Raw genomic sequence first — 23,166 nt, 5'->3', positions numbered from 1 at the left:
CACTACTGTTGGTTAATTTAATACAGTGCATTCCTTCCATTACACTTATAACCTTTAGGTATTGTCCTGGGTTGGCCAGGGTCAGGCCTTGTTATGTCCCAGCTTTGGCCACTCCTAACAGGGTTATGATAGGGACAGAAGTCTGGAGCAGTGCTGATGGCAGGCGGTTGATAATTTGTATTAGAATTTCAGGGTGCGTGTCTCACCCATATGCCAACACAATAGGGTGATACATGTAACTCTAAAAAATACTAATATACCCTGATGCTAGTGGCACACACACAAACAGTCAGAGAGAACTGAGAATATTACATTACCAACAATCAAGTGTAAATTCCCCACCCCTGCTCCATGAAATCTGGCACAGTCGAAATTGAGCTGTGATTCGTAGCTCACTTACGCTTCCATGCCCAGATTCAAAAAACACTTCTTACACAAAGACTTTAGATCCTCCGTTAAGAAAAGTTCACAAGTTCATAAGATAGTTTGTAAGTGCAATTCCTCAAACCTTTCTTAAGAATTTATTATTTACTTACCTCAAATATCTTCTTACGAACTTCTTAACTATCTTATTAAGATGATTCTTGCTATCTTAACCGAGCTAGTGGGCAATCATGTTAGCATATTTCTTATTGACATTACTGGTCTAAAATAAATAACTTTTTGGGAACAGTCCTCAAAACTGTTGAACCAGACATATTGATCCTCTCAGATGAAACTGAATCGCATAAACAACAATTTATAGTCCTTGCGGCAAAAGCAGCAACAATATATATATATTCTCATGCCGTGGAAGGATGAATCCCAACCAACCTTCCAACAATGGCTTAATTTTAAAATATAGGTTCTGTTTATTGATTCTCATCCCTCTCTATAATGACCTTATTGCACCTCTCCTTTTCTTTTCTTTTTATCAAACCATCTCTCTTCCAACATACTTTAATGAAAATACATATTTTTCCTTCATTAATTATAAAATACTTAATTAATTTAACAATGTTAGCTAACCAAATCTCACTTTAACAGCTTTAAGAATATAGTAGAAGTACAACACTGTTCCAAAAAAAGAGAGCTGAGGTTTAAGAGGCAGAACACAACAACAACACAATAAACTTCAACATCCATTTACACCAACTGATAAATTAGCTTTTTAAATTCCAAAGCACTGCGAGTATTGATGTATCTACCCCATACAGGCATGTGTTTGAAAATGTGAAAGGGATTTGATGGCACTTGTGTGAGAATGTGAATTATATACACTATCAGCACTGTGAGTGTATGTGTATGTGTGTGTATGTTCATTGAGTATATACGTACACACATTCAATCTAGTGTGCATTTATTTCAGTGGGTTGTTCATGATGAGATAGATTTTCAAGTGTTCAGTGCACTGAGCGGGAGATAAAAGACCGTCAACTGTGAAGCTGAAATGATTCTTTTTGAACTAAGTTCTCTTTCAAACCTAGTGACTGGAACACTCAGGACATCAAACACTCACACACAGTAGCGGTACTGAAACACATACATTAAAGGGGCAATCTGCAGTTGTTACATACATTATAATAGAATGATACAGTGGGGCAAAAAAGTATTTAGTCAGCCACCAATTGTGCAAGTTCTCCCACTTAAAAAGATGAGAAAGGCCTGTAATTTTCATCATAGGTACACTTCAACTATGACAAACAAAATGAGGAAAAAAATCCAGAAAATCACATTGTAGGATTTTTAATGAATTTATTTGCAAATTATGGTGGAAAATAAGAGACTTGTCCCGAAGCCCCTCCTGCATTGTCTTGGCTGTATACGTAGGGTCATTGTCCTGCTGGAAGGTGAACCTTTCCCCAGTCCCGAGCACTTTGGAGCAGGTTTTCATCAAGGATTTCTCTGTACTTTGCTCCATTCATCTTTGCCTCAATCCTGACTAGTCTCCCAGGCCCTGCCTCTGACAAACATCCCCACAGCATGATGCTGCCACCACCATGCTTCACCGTAGAGATGGTGCCAGGTTTCCTCCAGATGTCACGCTTGGCATTCAGGCTAAAAGAGTTTGGTTTCATTGGTTTCATCAGACCAGAGAATCTTGTTTCTCATAGTCTGTGTCCTTTAGGTGCCCTTTGGCAAACTTCAAGCGGGCTGGCATGTGCCTTTTACTTAGGAGTGGCTTCTGTCTGGCCACTCCTCCACAAAGGCCTGATTGGCGGAGTGCTGCAGAGATGGTTGTACTTCTGGAAGGTTCTCCCATCTCCACAAAGAAACTCTGGAGCTCTGTCAAGGTGACCATAGGGTCAGCTCCCTGACTAAGGCCCTGTTACCCCAATTGCTCAGTTTGGCCTGGCGGCCAGATCTAGGAAGAATCTTGGTGGTTACAAACGTCTTCAATTTAAGATTGATGGAGGCCACTGTGTTCTTGGGGACTTTCAATGCTGCAGAAATGTTTTGGTACCCTTTCCCAGAACTCGGCCTCGACTTAATCCTATCTCGGAGCTCCATGGACAATTCCTTCGACCTCATGGATTGTTTTTTGCTCTGACATGAACTGTCAACTATGGGACCTTATATAGACAGGTGTGTGGCTTTCTAAATCATGTCCAATCGCATTTACCACAGGTGGACTCCAATCAAGTTGTAGAAACATCTCAAAGATGATCCATGAAAACAGGATGCACCTGAGCTCAATTCCGAGTCTCCTAGAAAAGAGTCTGAATACTTATGAAAATAATGTATTTCTAAAAACCTGTTTTCGCGTTCTCATTATGGGTATTGTGAATAGATTGATGAGGATTTTTATTTATTTAATCCATTTTAGAATAAGGCTGCAATGTAACAAAATGTGGAAAGGGGGAAGGGGTCTGAATACTTTCCAAATGTACCGTATGTAAAACTGTTTACAAAATGATGACACATTTAAGGTAGTTGTCATTCTCAGCACTGAAATTTGAGCAGTGAGGTTAATTTCTTCCCACTCTTTGCTCTTTTCCTCAGGTTGAAGCACATTGCTAACCCCCAGAAAGATGCAAAGAACTTGGGAACCACCCAGCCACCAGGAAAATCATCTTGTTCTTGGAGTTTATTCACAAGGTTAGATAGAGAATAGCATGTGTGGATCTATTTCTACCATGCAGAATTGTAGCTAAGCATGTAACCTGGGAAGCTCATTCAATAATACAGACATGGGTGATTTATGTCCCAGGGGACTAAACTGTGCAAGAAAAGATGAAATTACATTTTTAGAGAACGGTTTGTCAGAAGAACACCACTCTGCTCACTCAGAGGCCCCGTCCAAGTGAACAGACATTGGTTCTGTAATGCTATGCTAGGCTATCGATAAACTTACACAAACGCTTGGATTGCTTTCGCTGCAAAGCATAGTTTCAAAATCGGAGACAACAGGTGGGTTAACAAAAGGCTAAACTGTGTTTTGCAATATTGCACTTGTGATTTTATGAATATTAATATTTTTTAGTAATATTATTTGACTGTGGCGCTATGCTATTCAGCAGTTGCTGATGACAATTATCCCGGTACCGGGATGGGTAGCGTCAAGAATTAAGCACCACCGCATATGTTCAATTGGTCAGATTACCAGAATATAGTTAATCCCCCCCCCACCTTCTGATGTTCCCAGAATCTCTATGTTAACCAAGGGATTTTCAAATTTCACATCAGTAGGGTAGAGAGAGGAAAACGGGGGGAAGAGGTATTTATGACTGTCATAAACCCACCCCCAGGCCAACGTCATGACACAGTGTATAGCTGGGTTTACCATAGTTTTTCTGTTGCACTACTTACAGTAGACTACATGAGCACTGAATACAGTGCTGGAAGGCTACGTAATTCCAATGTTGGTCCACTGCTATAATACTGGCTCCTCAATTGTCTCAGGGCCTTCTAGTGTTCAAGCGCTGGTTGACTGAATGTTTCCCAATGAGTTCAGGTGAAGGAGTGTCAACCTACATCCAAACCCCTCATTCTGGCCAAGGGCACTGTCTGACAGACATTTGAACCGGCCCTTACATTTGAACCGGCCCTTACAGCATATGCTCCTCCAGCGGCTGCAGGTGAGCTGGGTGCTTTTCCCCCTAAATGTGCTCTGCCTGGGTCAGGGCCTTGGACAGTTACATTGCACAGACACAGACAACATGACAGTCTGATTGGCTATTCATTTGCTATGGTGAGAGAGTTCTGGGCTGAGCCTATCGATACAACAACACTATTACTAGAGCATTTCGTCTGGCCAGCCAACCTCTGCTGTCTGCTGTAGTGGAAAGTCTACATGATGGAGTAGCTACATCGTGGGCACTGCTCCGAAGAGTTCCCTTCAATTACATTTACGCCTCGGCCAGTTGGGCATTATCTTGCATCTTTTTCTAGGTACTATCAAATCATTGTTACCCCCAACTATGACTGCCCTGAGCTCAGTCCTATGGGGCTTTGCCCCTGTCTGGCCCTTACCTAGTTCACCAATGAATCTGGGATTGTGATACCATATTGGAGTGATCCAATGTAGTTCTACATAACGAAGGGTACGTATGTAATCACGGTTATGTGAGCTATTGGATCACTCCAATCCTCTTTGTCGGTGATCTACGCCGCCTCGAAAAGGACACGAGGTGGAAGTAGTGTGGCGGCAGCTATTTAAGGGGGTCAGCTGCAGCACTACCCAGCACACAGGACTCATCTGAAATTCTTACTTGGAATGTATCCTGCCATGCAGAATGACACCATATTGGAGTGATCTATTAGCTCACATCACCGTGGTTACATACTTAACCTTTGATTGTTATGGTTTTCTTTACCTCATCCTCTCTTGCTCATGTGGCTAGCTACTTCCTAATATTTTATTGATGGAACAATCCAGCCAATGGTTAGGCGGCTGGGGTTTTAGCAGAGGGAACTGATTGGTCAGGAGTAAAAGGTCCCTCCCCCAGAGGGTGCAAATCAAGATTTTACTTGCAAATCTCTTTCTACAAATTTACAAAACTTTCTACAACATGACAACAACAACAGAACTCCGAGCACATGCAGATTCAAAATCTGCAAGTGTATTTTTGATTCACAGTTGAATACAGCAGAATATTAATAGTCATTAATGGACTTGCAATAATTCTGAAAATACATTATTTTTGCAAATCTTATTGAATGTTTTCAAATGCCAAGTTAAACGTTTGCGACCATTGTTAAATCTTTCACACATCATGATACAAGCTTGTAAAATTATATTACACCTTTGCGAATCGTACTTGCAACCACAGATCTGAATGTGCAACCATGAATTTCAAAATACAAACTCAGGTAGTTCTGTCATCATTATCCCATATTAATTGACCGCAATTGTCAAACCAAAGAGGTCACAGCTACACATGTGTAGTTGGGGAGAAGACAACGCTTCACATATATTTCCACCAAAATTAAAATGTTTGCATCTCATGCACCAATGTTAGGAGGTGCAAACACCACCCACAGTTTCTGAGATTATTACTCGCTAATGTTCAGTCTTTGGATAACAAAGTTGTCGAGATCAGGTTAAGGATTTCTTTCCAAAGAGACATTAGGGCCTGTAACATACTTTGGCACTCTCGGGATATTCAGCCAGAGGGATTCTCAGTTCATCTCGCAGACAGGAATAAATATCTCTCCGGGAAGCAGAAAGGTGGATATGTGTGATTCATAATTAACGACTCATGGTGGAAATGTAGTAACATACAGGAACTCAAGTCCTTTTGTTCACCCGGCCTAGAATACCTCACAATCAAATGCTGTCCGTATTATCTCCCAAGAGAATGCTCCTCTGTCATAGCCACGGTCATATATATCCCCCCTCAAGTCCATACCACGGCAGCTCTCAAAAACTCCACTGGACTTTATACAATCTGGAAACCACATATCCTGAGGCTGTATTTATTGTAGCTGGGGATTTTACCAAAGCAAATTTGAGGACTAGGCTGCCGAAGTTCTATCAACATATTGACTGTTTTACTCACGGGGGAAATAAACTTGACCACTGCTATTCAAACCTCCGGGATGGTTACAAGGTCCTCCCCCACCCTACATTCAGCAAATCTGACCACGAATCCATTTTTATTTTAATTTTTTTTCATATAGGCAGAAACTCAAAGAGGAAGTACCCGTGGAAAGGACTATTCAAGCTCATCTGACCAATCGGAATCCACAATTTAGATGAATACAATCGGAATCCACAATTTAGATGAATACACTGAACGGTGTCTGAGTTTATCAGGAAGTGTATAGGAGATGCCGTACCCACTGTCACTATTAAAACCTACCCTAACCAGAAAGGTGGATACATGGCAGCATTCGCGTGAAACTGAAACCTCTTAGGGCTCGGGTCCTGCTGGCGGAATCAAAGTCGACATCCGATGAAGCTGGAGCCAAATTCAAATGACAAAATTGTAACATTCATGAACATACAAATGTCTTACATCATTTAACAGCTCAACTTCTTGTTAATTAACCTCTCTGCGTACCGAACTCGTTAGCGGGATGAAATTCGACAACATAGGGTGATCACTACATAAATAGTCATTTTAAACATTCATGAAAATACAAGTTCCTCACATGTTTTGAAAGCCTAGAATCTTGCTAATCCAACTGTGTTGTCAGATTTTTAAAAGGATTTACTGCGAAAGAATATGATGTGATTATCTGAGGATAGAGCCCCATAAAACTATTTCAACCAGCACAGGCTGAACAAAATCACAAACTGCAATAAAATAAATCGTTTACCTTTGACAATCTTTGAAATCCCAATGCTCATTGTTACACAATGAATGGTCTTTTGTTTGATAAAATCCATTTTTATAACCTAACACAAACATTTTTGTGAACCGCTTGTGTCTTGAATTCCGTCTCATTCCATTTTCGACGACACATTCGATGTAAATACACACACTAAACGTGACTTTTCCAGTCATGTTAGGTTTCATTGCAATCAACTGGTTGTTTGTAACACAACCAAACCTGATGGGTCATTTCGTGGGACGTATTGACTGAAAGAAACTGATTTGAAGACAACAAGTAATGACATCATTGTGCACCAATGATATGACCACTGTTTCGTTGATTGACTGTATTTTAACCCAATGACCAATGATCGTCTTGAAATCTAGCTGGGTAGATAGCCAATGAGCTGAGGTAAACGGCAATATGTAATGTGTATGTGTTGGAAGACCAACCCATGTAGTAAACTCCGGCGTAAAGAGGTTCATTCACCATTGAAGATTCATACCGGAAGGAGCCACACATGTTACGCACAGCATTGTTTTGGTAAAGCGCATCTTCAGCTGTACCAATCAGTATGGCGACTAAGTCAGGGAAAGCTAAATCTAAGTCTAGATATACAGATGTACACACAATTTTAGAAGAAATTGATTGGGAAAGGGAGACAGAGATTGTTGGAGGACGATTCATTTAGAGATTCCCAAATGGAGGAAAACATTTTGAACGGAGAGGACATCGTTTTTGACTGGTAAGTTCTTCTCATGCTAATGCCGTTTATTTAAAATTAATAATATAAAATATTATTTGTGAAAAGAAATAGCCTATTTGAGGCTGTTGAGGGGAGGGCAGGCCCACAACAATGGCCAAAGTGAAATGGAGACAGTAGATACAGCTGGTCTGTTGTAATATAATAAAGACAGTAGATCTAGCTGGTCTGTCATAATATCATAGAGACAGTAGATCTAGCTGAAATGTCATAATATAAAATAGACAGTAGATCTAGCTGGTCTGTCATAATATAAATGAGACAGTAGATCGAGCAGGTCTATAATAATATATTCAACCTTATGTTCCCTGTACACATAACCATGTGTATGTGACAAATAAAATTTGATTTGATTTGATTTGAACTCTCTATATATATATGTTTATTATACCTGTTGATACAGGGCTCATATGTGAAACATAGTTGTGTTCATCTGGTGTTCATCTGCCCAAATGTATTTCTGCAGGCATGGATGTGCCTCAGGGCCAAAAGGGCACAGCATGGAGGCGTCGCTGTGTTCTTTGCAAAATGAAGTTCCCCATCACCTGCACCACATGCTTGGTGACCCTCTGCTTTACAGCTGAAAGAGACTGCTATGGCACCTGGCATCAGCAGCACAATATTGTGTAGAGGACTGAGGGTCGTCCAAATTTTGAAAGTGTTATTTTGTAAATGTATATTTTTTTTTTTCGTGTTTTTTCTCCATTTTTTGGGGAGGGTGTGTTAGAATACCATTTTGGTATTTTGTATATAGATATTCCATTCAAAATGTATAACTTCACCAATTTGGCCACTTGGGTACATTTGGGCTACTTGTGTGGGACATCTGGGTGACTTCATGATAAATGTCATGTAGCACACTCATTTTGGAAGTCATCATTCTGAAACTTTGCAGTACTGATGCCCTCTTATGTTTTTCACTGAAATTGTCCACATCATCCTATCTGAATGTTTGTTTTGTCCTGTTCATTTTAAAGATGATGATACAACAATAAAAATGAAAAACGTATGTTTTTTTCATTGTATTATCTAAACCAGATCTATTGTGTTATATTCTCCTACATTCAATTCACATTTACACAAACTTCAGAGTGTTTTCTTTCAAATGAACCAAGAATATGCATATTCTTGGTCCTGGGCCTGATTTACAGGCAGTTAGATTTGGGTATGTCTTTAGGCGGAAATTGAAAAAAGTAGGGGGGTTTAATCCAACCGCGTTGTCAGATTTAAAAAAGGCATTACGGCGAATGCATACCATGCGATTATCTGAGGACATCGCCCCACATCAAAATACTTTTCCAACCAGCACCGGCTTCACAAAAATCACAAATAGCGATAAAATAAATCACTTACCTTTGAAAATCTTCCTCTGTTTGCAAAAGTCCATCTTTTTATCCAAAACGTCTGTTTAGTTGGTGCCATTGATTCCAGTTATCCACTCCTTCAACATGGATACAAAGGATCCAATAAGCTACCGGTAAACTTCGTCCAAATAAGTCAAACAATGTTTCTAAACAATCCTCAGGTGCCCTAATATGTGAATAAACTATAATATTTCAGACGGAAAGAACGGTGTTCAATAGAAATGGAAATGAAAATTCACGCACGCCAGAAGTCTACCTGTTTTGATGAGAACACCTTGGATAAACTACAAGTACTTGATCGTTTTTCAAGAAACAAGCCTGAAACCCTTTCTAAAGACTGTTGACATCTAGTGGAAGCCATAAGAACTGCAATCTGGGTTCTATTTTTTTTGTATATCCCATAGGCTAGCATTGAAAAGGCCTGTGACCTCAAAAAATTAAATGTTCTGCATGGATTTTCCTTGTGTTTTCGCCTGCCATATCAGTTCTGTTATACTCACAGACATTGTTTTAACAGTTTTAGAAATGTCAGAGTGTTTTCTATTATATGCATATCCTAGCTTCTGGGCCTGAGTAACAGGCAGTTTACTTTGGGATTGTCAGTCATCCGGAAATTCAGGATACTGCCCCCTAGCCTTAAGAAGCGCATTTAACCATGGCAAGGTGACTGGGAATATGGCAGAATACAAACAGTGTAGTTATTCACTCCGCAAGGCAATCAAACAGGCAAAACATCAGTATAGAGACAATGTGGAGTAGCAGGGTCTACAGACAATCACAGACTACAAAAGGAAAACCAGCCACATCGCCGACACCAACGTCTTGCTTCCAGACAAGTTAAACTCCTTCTTCGCCCACTTTGAGGATAACACAGTGCCACCAACGCGGCTGTGGGCTCTTCTTCTCTGTGGCTGACGTGAGTAAAACATGTAAACGTGTTAACCCTCGCAAGCCTGCCGACCAAGAAGGCATCCCTAGCCGCATCCTCAGAGCATGCGCAGACCAGCTGGCTGGTGTGTTTACGGGCAATTTCAATCTCTCTCTATCCCAGTCTGCTGTCCCCATATGGTTCAAGATGGCCCCCATTTTTCCTTTCCCCAAGAACGCACAGGTAACTGAACTACATGACTATCGCCACATATCACTCACCTCTGTCATCATGAAGTGCTTTGAGAGACTAGTCAACGATCATATCACCTCTACCTTACCTGCCACCCTAGACCCACTTAAATTTGCTTACCGTCCCAATAGATCCACAGACGATGCAATCACCATCACTCTGCACACTGTCCTATCCCTGGACAAGAGGATTACCTATGTAAGAATGCTGTTCATTGACTATAGCTCAGTATTCAACACCATAGTATCCTAAAAGCTCATCATATAGCTGTGACCTAGGTCTGAAACCCGCCCTGTGCAAGTGGATCCCGGACTTCCTGATGGGTCGCCCCCAGGTGGTGAAGTTAGGAAACGACACCTTCACTTTGCTGATCCTCAACACTGGGGCCCCACAAGGGCACATGCTCAACCCACTCCTGTACACCCTGTTCACCCATAACTGTGTGGCCAAGCACGCCTCCAACTCAATCATCAAGTTTGCAGACGACACAACAGTAGTATCTTGATTACCGCCTACATGGAGGAGGTGAGGGCTCTTGGAGTGTGGTGCCAGGAAAATAACCTCTCACTTAAAGTCCACAAAACAAAGGAGATGATAGTGGACTTCAGGAAACAGCAGAGGGTGCACCCCCCGAACCACATCGACAGGACCACAGTTGAGAAGGTGGAAAGCTTCAAGTTCCTTGGCATACACATCACTGACAAACTGAAATGGACCACCACAGAGAGCCTCTTCAACCTCAGGAGGCTGAAGAAATGTGTCTTAGCACCAAAAACACTCACAAAAGTTTACAGATACACAATTGAAAGCATCCTGTTGGGCTGTATCACCGCCTGGTACGGCAACTGCATTGCCCGCAACCGCATTGCCCGCAACCGCAAGGATCTCCAGAGGGTAGTGCGGTCTGCCCAACGCATTACCAGGGGCAAACTACTCGCTCTCCAAGAGACCTACAGCACCCGATTTCAATGGAAGGCCGAATAGATCATCAACAATATCAAACACCCAAGCCACTGCCTGTTCACCCCGCTATCATCCAGAAGGCGAGGTCAGTACAGGGTGCATCAAAGCTGGGGCCGAGAGACTGATAATCAACGTCTATCTCAAGGCCATCAGACTGTTAAACAGCCACCACCAGCACATTAGAGGCTGCTGCCTATAGACATAGACTTGAAATCACTAGCCACGTTACGTAATGGAACACGAGTCATTTTGATAATGTTTACATATCTTGCATTACTCATCTCATATGTACAGTATTTACTGTATTCTATACTATTCTATTGTATCTTAGTCACTTTAAGTTTACACATCTTGCATTACTCGTCTCATATTTATATGCTGTATTCAATATTATTCTACTGTATGTTAGTCCGTGCCGCTCTGACATCGCACATCCATATATGCATATATTCTTAATTCCATTCCTTACTTAGATTTGTGTGTATTGGGTATATGTTGTGAAATTGTTAGGGATAGATATTACTGCACTGTTAGATATTACTACTGCCAGAGTTTTATACTCAGTAGAGGATATGCAGGTAGACATTATTGATTTAAAAAAATATATATATAATATGTCTTCATGGGATAGCTTATAGGGAAACTGTAAGCTCAGCAAAATAGTTCAATTATGTTTGGCGACATTTGAAGCTGTGGTGTAATCTTCACAATTGTATGCAGGCTTTCCCGTGTGCAAACTCCAATAAACCTGTACCATCTCTGTTCTTGCATTAAGTAGTCTAGAGTTTGCATACCTTATGGTAAACTGACACCAGCACTGTAGTCTCTCTCTCCTTCTTATTTTCTTCTCCATCCTTTCACCAGAAGCCTGCCAAGTTACTTCTTCCTTCAAAGCTCTTCTTTCCAAGAACATTGTTGAAAAGTTGTCAGGCTTCTTTATTGTGATTTGCTGACCTACTCTAGCATCTAAATATGTGGGCTTAATTTATATTTGTTGTAACTCAGATAGATGTGGCTCAGGTGGTAGAGCATGGTGCTTGCAATGACAGTGGCGTGTGTTCAATTCCCATGAGGGACCAGAATGGAAATAAGATATATACAGTGGGGCAAAAAAGTATTTAGTCAGCCATCAATTGTGCAAGTTCTCCCACTTAAAAAGATGAGAGAGGCCTGTCATTTTCATCATAGGTACACTTCAACTATGACAGACAAAATGAGAAAAAAAATCCAGAAAATCACATTGTGGGATTTTTTATGAATTTATTTGAAAATGATGGTGGAAAATAAGTATTTGGTCACCTGCAAACAAGCAAGATTTCTGGCTCTCACAGACCTGTAACTTCTTCTTTAAGAGGCTCATCTGTCCTCCATTTGTTACCTGTATTAATGGTACCTGTTTGAACTTGTTATCAGTATAAAAGACACCTGTCCACAACCTCAAACAGTCACACTCCAAACTCCACTATGTCCAAGACCAAAGAGCTGTCAAAGGACACCAGAAACAAAATTGTAGACCTGCACCAGGCTGGGAAGACTGAATCTGCAATAGGTAAGCAGCTTGGTTTGAAGAAATCAACTGTGGGAACAATTATTAGGAAATGGAAGACATACAAGACCACTGATAATCTCCCTCGATCTGGGGCTCCATGCAAGATCTCACCCCGTGGGGTCAAAATTATCACAAGAACAGTGAGCAAAAATCCCAGAACCACACGGGGGGACATAGTGAATGACCTGCAGAGAGCTGGGACCAAAGTAACAAAGCCTACCATCAGTTACACACTATGCCGCCAGGGATTCAAATCCTGCAGTGCCAGATGTGTCCCCCTGCTTAAGCCAGTACATATCCAAGCCAGTCTGAAGTTTGCTAGAGAGCATTTGGATGATCCAGAAGAAGATTGCGAGAATGTCATATGGTCAACTTTTTGGTAAAAACTTTTTGGTAAAAACTTGTCGTGTTTGGAGGACAAAGAATGATCAGTTGCATTCAAAGAACACCATACCTACTGGGAAGCATGGGGGTGGAAACATCATGCTTTGGGTCTGTTTTTCTGCAAAGGGACCACGACGACTGATCCGTGTAAAGGAAAGAATGTATGGGGCCATGTATCGTGAGATTTTGAGTGAAAACCTCCTTCCATCAGCAAGGGCATTGAAGATGAAACGTGGCTGGGTCTTTCAGCATGACAATGATCCCAAACACACCGCCCGGGCAACGAAGGAGTGGCTTCGTAAGAAGCATTTCAAGGTCCTGGAGTGGCCTAGCCAGTCTCTAGATCTCAACCCCATAGAAAATCTTTGGAGGGAGTTGAAAGTCCGTATTGCCCAGCAACAGCCCCAAAACCTCACTGCTCTAGAGGGGATCTGCATGGAGGAATGGGCCAAAATACCAGCAACAGTGTGTGAAAACCTTGTGAAGACTTACAGAAAATATTTGACCTCTGTCATTGCCAACAAAGGGTATATAACAAAGTATTGAGATAAACATTTGTTATTGACCAAATACTTATTTTCCACCATCAATTGCAAATAAATTCATTAAAAATCCTACAATGTGATTTTCTGGATTTGTTTTCTTCTAATTTTGTCTGTCATAGTTGAAGTGTACCTATGATGAAAATTACAGGCCTCTCATCTTTTTAAGTGGGAAAACGTGCACAATTGGTGGCTGACAAAATACTTTTTTGCCCCACTGTATGGACTCAGTACTGTAAATCACTTGGGATAAGAGCATCTGCTAAATTACTTAAATGGAAATATGACTACACTAAAAAATAATCTATAATGCTCTCAGAATCAATATGCTTATGTAAAGTAGCCTTTCTTAAGGAGGTGTATGCCTGGCAATGTTGCCAACTAATTTTCAGGGGAAGTTGCTAAAGACAGGTCAATTTGTTGCTAAATGACGTTGTGATGACATCATTACATAATAATGTAAAACTGCATCCTTATGTAGAATACACAATAACGTTACTCCAATTGAGTGGCCATCTCGGGAACTTCACTGAAATAATGATGTGTGCGCTGGGCAGCTCTCTCCAGGTTGTTGTGCTGCTTGGCTGGCTAGCTGCTCAATGGTTTCCTCCAGATATTGCCATTGTTCTCGCACACGCTGTAGTGCACACTGCCACCATCAGCTGTGTGTCTCCGCCAGTTCCAGAAAGTCCACTCCTTGCATACGTACTGTACTGTAAATATGATGAATCATAGATTGGCAAGGAAATCTTCTTCAGCTTCACTGTCCAACTGCATTGTCAAGGAGCTGGAACCAGCAGAAGACGATGGACTGGCCTTAAAGCTGTATGCTGCTGTGGTGCCAAACTGCTGCAGAACTTCACTTGGTATTGGGAAACAATTTTATCATTTGTTTGGGGCTGGTTCCCCAATGGCTCAGATACTTTAATCATTTCAGTGGTGCCTTTATTGTGCTTTAGCGTTTCCTTAACATATGAACAAGGCCATGTGTCGCAAGGCATCAAGGTTGTCTGGGAGCCTTGCATGCAGCTCCTTACTTAAAGCAACAATGTAGTTGATGCACTGTCTCTGAATGACCTGAGTTGTGTCGTGGAAATTTCCAGTATTACCAAATAATGAGAGAGCAAACCACACACAAGTCAGAGTTATATTATAAAGTCCATCTTCAATTATATGAGCTTCACCATAGCCCTTTTTGAGTGTCTATAAATTAATTCTCTGAGAGTCCTTACAAAACAATTCTTAGTATCATTTATAGCCAAGACACACCCCTCTCAACTCACATGACGAATAACAGATCTTAGGAACATTACAAAGGAAGACTTTACTTGAGAGAGGAGTATCCCATAGCCAGACAGCATTAGCTATAAATTATCGTTCAGTTTGCTCTCTTAGACAAGGTTCTAATCTCGTTCTTGGTACCACTTAGGACCAAAACATTACCTCATCCAATGGCATATATCAATAGTCAGTTCTAGATACTCCCATCTCAAATACACTCCCTCTTGGACAAGCTCACTGAGACAGTGAGCCTCTTAGGTCATATACTAGATCTGCTAAGGGCAACCTCAGAGGGGACATACAATAGTTACAGACACATTCCTATGAGAAGACAAGCCTCCATTCTGTCCTCCTCCCCTTCTGATATTCTTCATAGCATCACATGGTTTAACAGATATATTGACATATGAAGACAAGCCTGACCTCTCCCCTCTCTGGGCCCCTAGTGACTAAGCCCTGGGAGAAGAGAGAGGAAAATGCAACTGCCAATAGTATTATCCAAAAGAAAACATCCTAATGACAAATATCTCACATAAGCATTATTATGTAAATAAAACATCTTATTTATCAATGTTACCTTACTAATTCTGATTCTGCTACCACAGTTGGTACACCGTGCTCTCGAAAATGTACCCAAGGTATGGCAATGGACGGGGATGTCCATCAATGGCATCCTTCAGAACATCAATTTGCCATAGGGTTGACTACTCTGCTGCAAATTGATGTTAAGAGGTGTACCAGATTGTCCAAAAGCTTGACAGGATCTGTTTGCTCTCCCTCAAATGACTTCACTGCAACTTGTACGTCAGACAGGATTGATTTAAAAAATGTCAGGTAGACACATAGTTGGTCTTGTCCATGTACATGGAGTGGAGCACATCCACCATGTAGCAATGCTCACTGGCCTTGGTCACCTCAAAGTGGAGTTTCAGTTCTTCCCACTAGCTCAATACACAAGTTACCGCAGGCTCAATCGATAGCCAACGTGTGGCACACATTTTGATGATCTGCAGGGGTTTCTGGCCACAATTAATCGTGTCAGACATTGCTTTGTATGCCTCACGCCATTTTGGGGAAATCAAAAACCAGTTGTAGGTTTTCCTGATTAAGTACTCAACACTCCTAGGGATGGTTTCTTTGGATGACACACACAGCAGATGAATACCATATTGGGCAAAACACATTCTTCCTTTAAAATCTTGTGCATCCAGCAGTTGTCCACTTTCTTAGCCAACTGTGGTAATGTAGACTGCATTGCGGGGTTGTACGGTTTTAATTTCTTTAAATGCTTTGCTGTAGCACAACGTTTTTTGATGTCATACATTTTTGCAAGCATATCTGATTTTTCTTCCTCTGAGGAGGAGGAGGAGGAGTAGGAGAGGTTGGACCAATGTGCAGCGTGGTAAGTGTCCATAACGTTACTTTATTTACAAGAACACTAAACTACAAAATAACAACGTGAAATACCGAAACAAACGAAATAGTCTCGTGTTGCACAAACACTAACATGGAAGATAATAACCCACAACTCAAAAGTGAAACCAGGCTACCTAAGTATGGTTCTCAATCAGGGGCAACGATTGACAGCTGCCTCTGATTGAGAACCATACCAGGCCAAACACAGAAATCACAAATCATAGAAAAAGGAACATAGACAACCCACGCAACTCACGCCCTGACCGTACTAAACAAAGACATAACAAAAGAACTAAGGTCAGAACGTGACAGTACCCCCCACCCCCCAAAGGTGCGGACTCAGGCCGCAAAACCTGAACCTATTGGGGAGGGTTTGGGTGGGTGTCTGTCTGTCCGCGGTGGCGGCTCTGGAGCGCAACGTGGACCTCACTCCACCATAGTCTTTCTCCGCCTCTTTAACCGCCTCCGTGGCCTCTTTAGAGCGGTGACCCTCGCTGCCGACCTCGGACTGGGGACCCTAGCAATGGGTCCCAAATGGACGGGAGATTCCGGCAGCACCGGACAGGCGGGAGACTCCGGCAGCTCCGAAGTGAAGGGCGATTCCGGCAGCGCCGGAGTGACGGGGGATTCTGGCAGCTCCGAGCTGACAGACGGCTTTGGCAGCTCCTGACTGACGAGCGGCTCTGGCAGCTCCTGGCTAACGGACGGCTCTGACAGCTCCTGACTGACGGGCGGCTCTGGCAGCTCCTGACTGACTGGCGGCTCTGGCAGCTCCTGACTGACTGGCGGCTCTGGCAGCTCAGGACAGACGGTCGGTTCTGGCAGCTCAGGACAGATGGGCGACTCTGGCAGCTCAGGACAGACGGGTGACTCTGGCAGCTCAGGACAGATGGGCAACTCTGGCAGCTCAGGACAGACGGGCGACTCTGGCAGCTCAGGACAGACGGGCGACTCTGGCAGCTCAGGACAGACGGACGACTCTGGCAGCTCAGGACAGACGGGAGACTCTGGCAGCTCAGGACAGACGGGAGACTCTGACAGCGCTGGGCAGGAGGGAGCACCTGTAGGGAGGAGACGGAGAGACAGCCTGGTAAGGGGGGCTGCCACCGGAGGGCTGGTGCGTGGAGGTGGCACCGGATAGACCGGACCGTGAAGGCGCACTGGAGGTCTTGAGCACCGAGCCTGCCCAACCCTACCTGGCTGAATGCTCCCCGTAGCCAGGCCAGTGCGGCGAGGTGGAATAGCCCGCACTGGGCTGTGCTGGCGAACCGGGGACACCATGCATAGGGCTGGTGCCATGTACCCCAGCCTGAAGAGACACACTGGAGACCAGATGCGCTGAGCCGGCTTCATGGCACCTGGCTCGATGCCCACTCTAGCCCGGGTCGATATGAGGCGCTGCTATGTCCCTAACCGGGCTATGCCTGTGCACCGGGCTATGCCTGTGCACCGGGGACACCGTGCGCTTCACGGCATAACACAGTGCCTGCCCGGTCGCCCTCTCTCCACGGTAAGCACGGGGAGTTGGCGCAGGTTTCCTACCTGACTTCGCCACACTCCCTGTGTGCCCACCCCCAATACATTTTTGGGGCTGCCTCTCAGGCTTCCAACCGCGCTGCCGTGCTGCCTCCTCATACCCCCGCCTCTCGGCTTTCACTGCCTCCAGAACTGCTTTGGGGCGGCGATACTCTCCAGCCTGTGCCCATGGTCCCTTGCCGTCCAGAATCTCCTCCAATGTCCAGGAGTCCTGAGATCGCTGCTGCTGCCCGTTACCACGCTGCTTGGTCCTTTGGTGGTGGGTGCTTCTGTAACGATTTTCTTCCTCCTCTGAGGAAGGCCAAACACAGAAATCACAAATCATAGAAAAAGGAACATAGACAACCCACCCCACTCACGCCTTGACCATACTAAACAAAGACATAACAAAAGAACTAAGGTCAGGACGTGACAAAGCCTGACAATCATCCCCAATTACTGGCTTCAGCCACCCTTTAAATTCAGGTACAGACTCCCACTCATTTCTGTACTTCTGACTGTATAATTTTGATTGAGACATGGTGATTGATGTTGTACGTTCTGTTCAAGATAAAACATTTGTGACCAACTATAGTCATTGGGGTTGTCTTGTCGAATGCACACTACTGCTGCTGCAGTCAACCAACAATGATTTGAAATTAGCTGAAATTGCTGCTGGCCTGCTGCTGTCTGTGCACGAGCTGAGCTCCTGCTGCTGACGTCATTCACAATGCACTTTTGCAGCCAGGCAGGTGTGTTGTGACTGAGTGTGTGACAGAGAAAATCGTTTTGTGTCATTTAGAGGGGAAATGCGTGCATTTTAGCATTTGAGTCACTTTTCAAAAGTTGCTAAAAGTTCAAAATAAATGTTTAAAACTAGCTAAATTTGTTGCTAGGTTCTGTTTGAAAAAAAAGTTTCCAGGGTAGTCTGAAAAGTTGCTAAATCTAGCAACAAAATTGCTAAATTGGCATCACTGATTGCCTGTGTGTGCATTATTTCCCTCACAGTGGGTTTTAACCAAAGGCGGTGCTTAGATTTAAATTTGCATAAAGCAGAGCAAACATTCTGCCATTCCACAACCAGGGTACTTCCCGCTCAACTTCCCACAACCAGGGTACTCCCCGCTCACCTTTCCACAACCAGGGTACTCCCCACTCACCTTTCCACAACCAGGGTACTCCCCGCTCACCTTTCCACAACCAGGGTACTTCCCGCTCACCTTTCCACAACCAGGGTACTCCCCGCTCACCTTTCCACAACCAGGGTACTTCCCGCTCACCTTTCCACAACCAGGGTACTCCCCACTCACCTTTCCACAACCAGGGTACTCCCCGCTCACCTTTCCACAACCAGGGTACTTCCCGCTCACCTTTCCACAACCAGGGTACTCCCCGCTCACCTTTCCACAATCACTCACACATGTCGCCTCGTACACTTGTTGTAAATTAATTGGGGCGGAACTTTTCCTGTTGAATTTGTTGTTGGTGAAAATCCTACATCACCATACAAACTGAATTCAGAGGGTGACGAGGATGCCTCGTGGTAACCACGTCATGTCGACCCAGATAATTCCCCCTCCACAAGGCCCATTGCCCCTCTGTGTTCCATCCGTTTTTTCCCCGCAATATTACAATAGATTACCATAGTAATAACGGGCATTAATGCGACCGCCAGTAACGCTATAATCTGATTATTACTCACATGCCTGTACAACGGTACCCATTTAGATTCAAGCTTTGTCCTGACTCAAGACACCAGGTTGTTTTATTCTATGTCTCTTCAACATACAACCATACCATGATCCTCCTCATATCAGATCACTCATCTGTGAATAGCTTGAAGGCAATTATCCAGAGATGTGACTATTTTATAAACCTAGTTGACCTGGACCATAATGGCCTATTTGATGGATAGAGAGAGGCCTTGAAATGGACCCTTAGAACTCATCCAGCTGATGCCACCAGGATACCATAATCTTCCATCAACCCATAAAGGCCATCAATCCAGCTATAAAACAGGCCATAATAAGGGTCAAATTAGCCATAGCCCAGCGAATCAGGGCCTAAGTCTGACACATCACAATACAGCCAGTCAGGAATAAGTGAGCAACATCAATACCCAATCAAGGCCTAAATGTGTACAATTAATAGCCAATGTCATTGTCAAATCACAAATGTTAGTGATAGCTCAACAAAGCAGTATTGAGAGAGAGTAGTTACAACACAGACCCAAAGCAAAGCCAAACAAGTATCAACACATAAGACAACACAGTACAGATAGCAGCCTGAGTCACACAGCTCTCCAAGCCAAGCTCAGAACTTAGTGCCGCTAAGCACTGTGTGGCTCACAAAAGACAAACAGCAGACTGTACTGTAGCAGACTGTGACAGTCTGAGTGTCTAACTACAGTTGAAGTCGGAAGTTTACATACACCTTAGCCAAATACCTTTCAACTCCATTTTTCACAATTCCAGACATTTAATCCTAGTAAAAATTCCCTGTCTTTGGTCAGTTTGGATCACCACTTTATTTTAAGAATGTGAAATGTCAGAATAATAGGAGAGAGAATGATTTATTTCAGCTTTTATTTCGTTCATCACATTCCCAGTGGGTCAGAGGTTTACATACACTCAACTAGTATGTGGTAGTATTGCCTTTAAATTGTTTAACTTGGGTCAAACATTTCGGGTAGCCTTCCACAATAAGTTGGGTGAATTATGGCCCATTCCTCCTGACAGAGCTGGTGTAACTGAGTCAGGTTTGTAGGCCTCCTTGCTCACACACACTTTTTCAGTTCTGCCCACAAATGTTCTATAGGATTGAGGTCAGGGCTTTGTGATGGCCACTCCAATACCTTGACTTTGTTGTCCGTAAGCCATTAAAGGTAGAACGTTTGCAGCTATCCACTTCCTTAAGTCTGAAACACAGGCTTCTAGTGAGGGCAAGTTTTGGGCTTCACCATGTTTCATTGAAATGTACAGCTGTGTGTCATCCACATAGCAGTGAAAGTTAACATTATGTTTCCGAATGACATCCCCAAGAGGTAAAATATATAGTGAAAACAATAGTGGTCCTAAAACGGAACCGTGAGGAACACCAAAATGTACAGTTGATTTGTCAGAGGACAAACCATTCACAGAGACAAATTGATATCTTTCCGACAGATAAGATCTAAACCAGGCCAGAACGTGTCCGTGTAGACCAATTTGGGTTCCCAATCTCTCCAAAAGAATGTGGTGATCAATGATATCAAAAGCAGCACTAAGGTCTAGGAGCACGAGGACAGATGCAGAGCCTCGGTCTGACGCCATTAAAAGGTAATTTACCACCTTCACAAGTGCAGTCTCAGTGCTATGATGGGGTCTAAAACCAGACTGAAGCATTTCGTATATACATTGTTTTTCTTCAGGAAGGCAGTGAGTTGCTGCGCAACAGCTTTCTCAAAATTTTTAGAGAGGAATGGAAGATTCGATATAAGCCGATAGTTATATTTTCTGGGTCAAGGTTTGGCTTTTTCAAAAGAGGCTTTATTCCTGCCACTTTTAGTGAGTTTGGTACACATCCGATGGATAGAGAGCTGTTTATTATGTTCAACATAGGAGGGCCAAGCACAGGAAGCAGCTCTTTCAGTAGTTGAGTTGGAATAGGGTCCAGTATGCAGCTTGAAGGTTTAGAGGCCATGATTATTTTCAGCATTGTGTCAAGAGATATAGTACTAAAACACTTGAGTGTCTCCCTTGATCCTAGGTCCTGGCAGAGTTGTGCAGACTCAGGACAACTGAGCTTTGGAGGAATACGCAGATTTAAAGAGGAGTCCGTAATTTGCTTTCTAATGATCATGATCTTTTCCTCAAAGAAGTTCATGAATTTATTACTGCTGAAGTGAAAGCCATCCTCTCATGGGGAATGCTGCCTTTTAGTTATCAAAAATACATTTCAGATTGTTCTTATTTTCCTCATTTAAGTTGGAAAAATAGGATGATCGAGCAAGAGTGAGGGCTCTTAGACACTGCACGGTACTATCTTTCCAAGCTAGTCGGAAGACTTCCAGTTTGGTGTGGCTGTAACGGTTTTCTTATGGTGAAGGAGAGGCGGACCAAAACGCAGCGTGGTAATATTGATTCATGTTTAATAAAAAAAAAGATGAACACTACAAAACAATAAACGTGGAAAACCAAAAACAGCCCTATCTGGTGCAAACACAGAGACAGGAACAATCACCCACAAAAACCCAACACCAAACAGGCTACCTAAATATGGTTCCCAATCAGAGACAATGACTAACACCTGCCTCTGATTGAGAACCATATCAGGCCAAACATAGAAATAGACAAACTAGACATGTAACATAGAATGCCCACTCAGATCACACCCTGACCAAACAAAACATAGAAACATACAAAGCAAACTATGGTCAGGGTGTGACAGTGGCGCCATTTCCGCTCCAATTTTCTGGAAGCCTGCTTCAGAGCTCGGGTATTTTCTGTATACCAGGGAGCTAGTTGCTTATGACAAATATGTTTTGTTTTTAGGGGTGAAACTGCATCTAGGGTATTGCGCAAGGTTAAATTGAGTTCCTCAGTTAGGTGGTTAACTGATTTTTGTCCTCTGACGTCCTTGGGTAGGCTGAGGGAGTCTGGAAGGGCATCAAGGAATCAAAGATAATGAATACAAGGTAAGATGATTACCACAAACACTCAGGCTTGGTTCCAATACTCCTTACCTTGTATCTTTAACTTTCATGGCAACCTAGAGTTAAGAAGGCTAGAGGGGTTTTAAACCATAGTGATATCACACATCATGTCAATTGGTATTTGTGATGACGTGGGAGAGCACACAAAGAGAGATATACTGTAGCTTTTAAAATCCATTGAGACACAAACCAAGCTCAGATAGAGATTGTCAATGATCACTTAAAACCCAAGTACCTTTAGTTGAGAAGAATTATTGATTCATGAGTGAGTGCTATCCATACTTCAAATGTAGTGCAACACGGGTGCATCTGAACATATTAGAGTGGGCCACAGACTCCCGGCATGACCAGTGAGTGTAGCCAGCAGAGGTACACCTGAACGTGGGTCACATCAACTACCTACGGTCCAAAATCATAGTATGGAAATATGGTAATTATGTCTAGAAAAATAGTCATGTGGTTTCATTAAATATAAGCACTAATGCATACACATTCACACCTGCAGACTAATGAATATACGTGGGGGAAATGACCGATTTGAAGACTTGTGTACGGTGAAAAATAAAAAAAGTCAGCTTTGAGGATGTGGAGTGTGAGAAAGATAGAGGGGGAAGGGAGAGCAGTGAGAGGAGGGCTCAAGTCACACAGAGCATTAGTTATTGGATTTCTCTTGAGGAGAAGGGGACAGCGGGCAATTATATATTTTGTCACTTTAAGCACAAATGGGATTTTCAATAAGTCCTTTTGAATTGAACCAGAGACAATATCTGTGAACTTTTCCCAAACAGATGCTACAAGATCCGGCCTATGGACCTGCCGTAGACTACAAGATAAT

This window comes from Oncorhynchus masou, chromosome 16 (assembly GCF_036934945.1).
Source record: "Oncorhynchus masou masou isolate Uvic2021 chromosome 16, UVic_Omas_1.1, whole genome shotgun sequence".
Classification (NCBI taxonomy): domain Eukaryota; kingdom Metazoa; phylum Chordata; class Actinopteri; order Salmoniformes; family Salmonidae; genus Oncorhynchus; species Oncorhynchus masou.
This window is presented reverse-complemented; position numbering follows the sequence as displayed.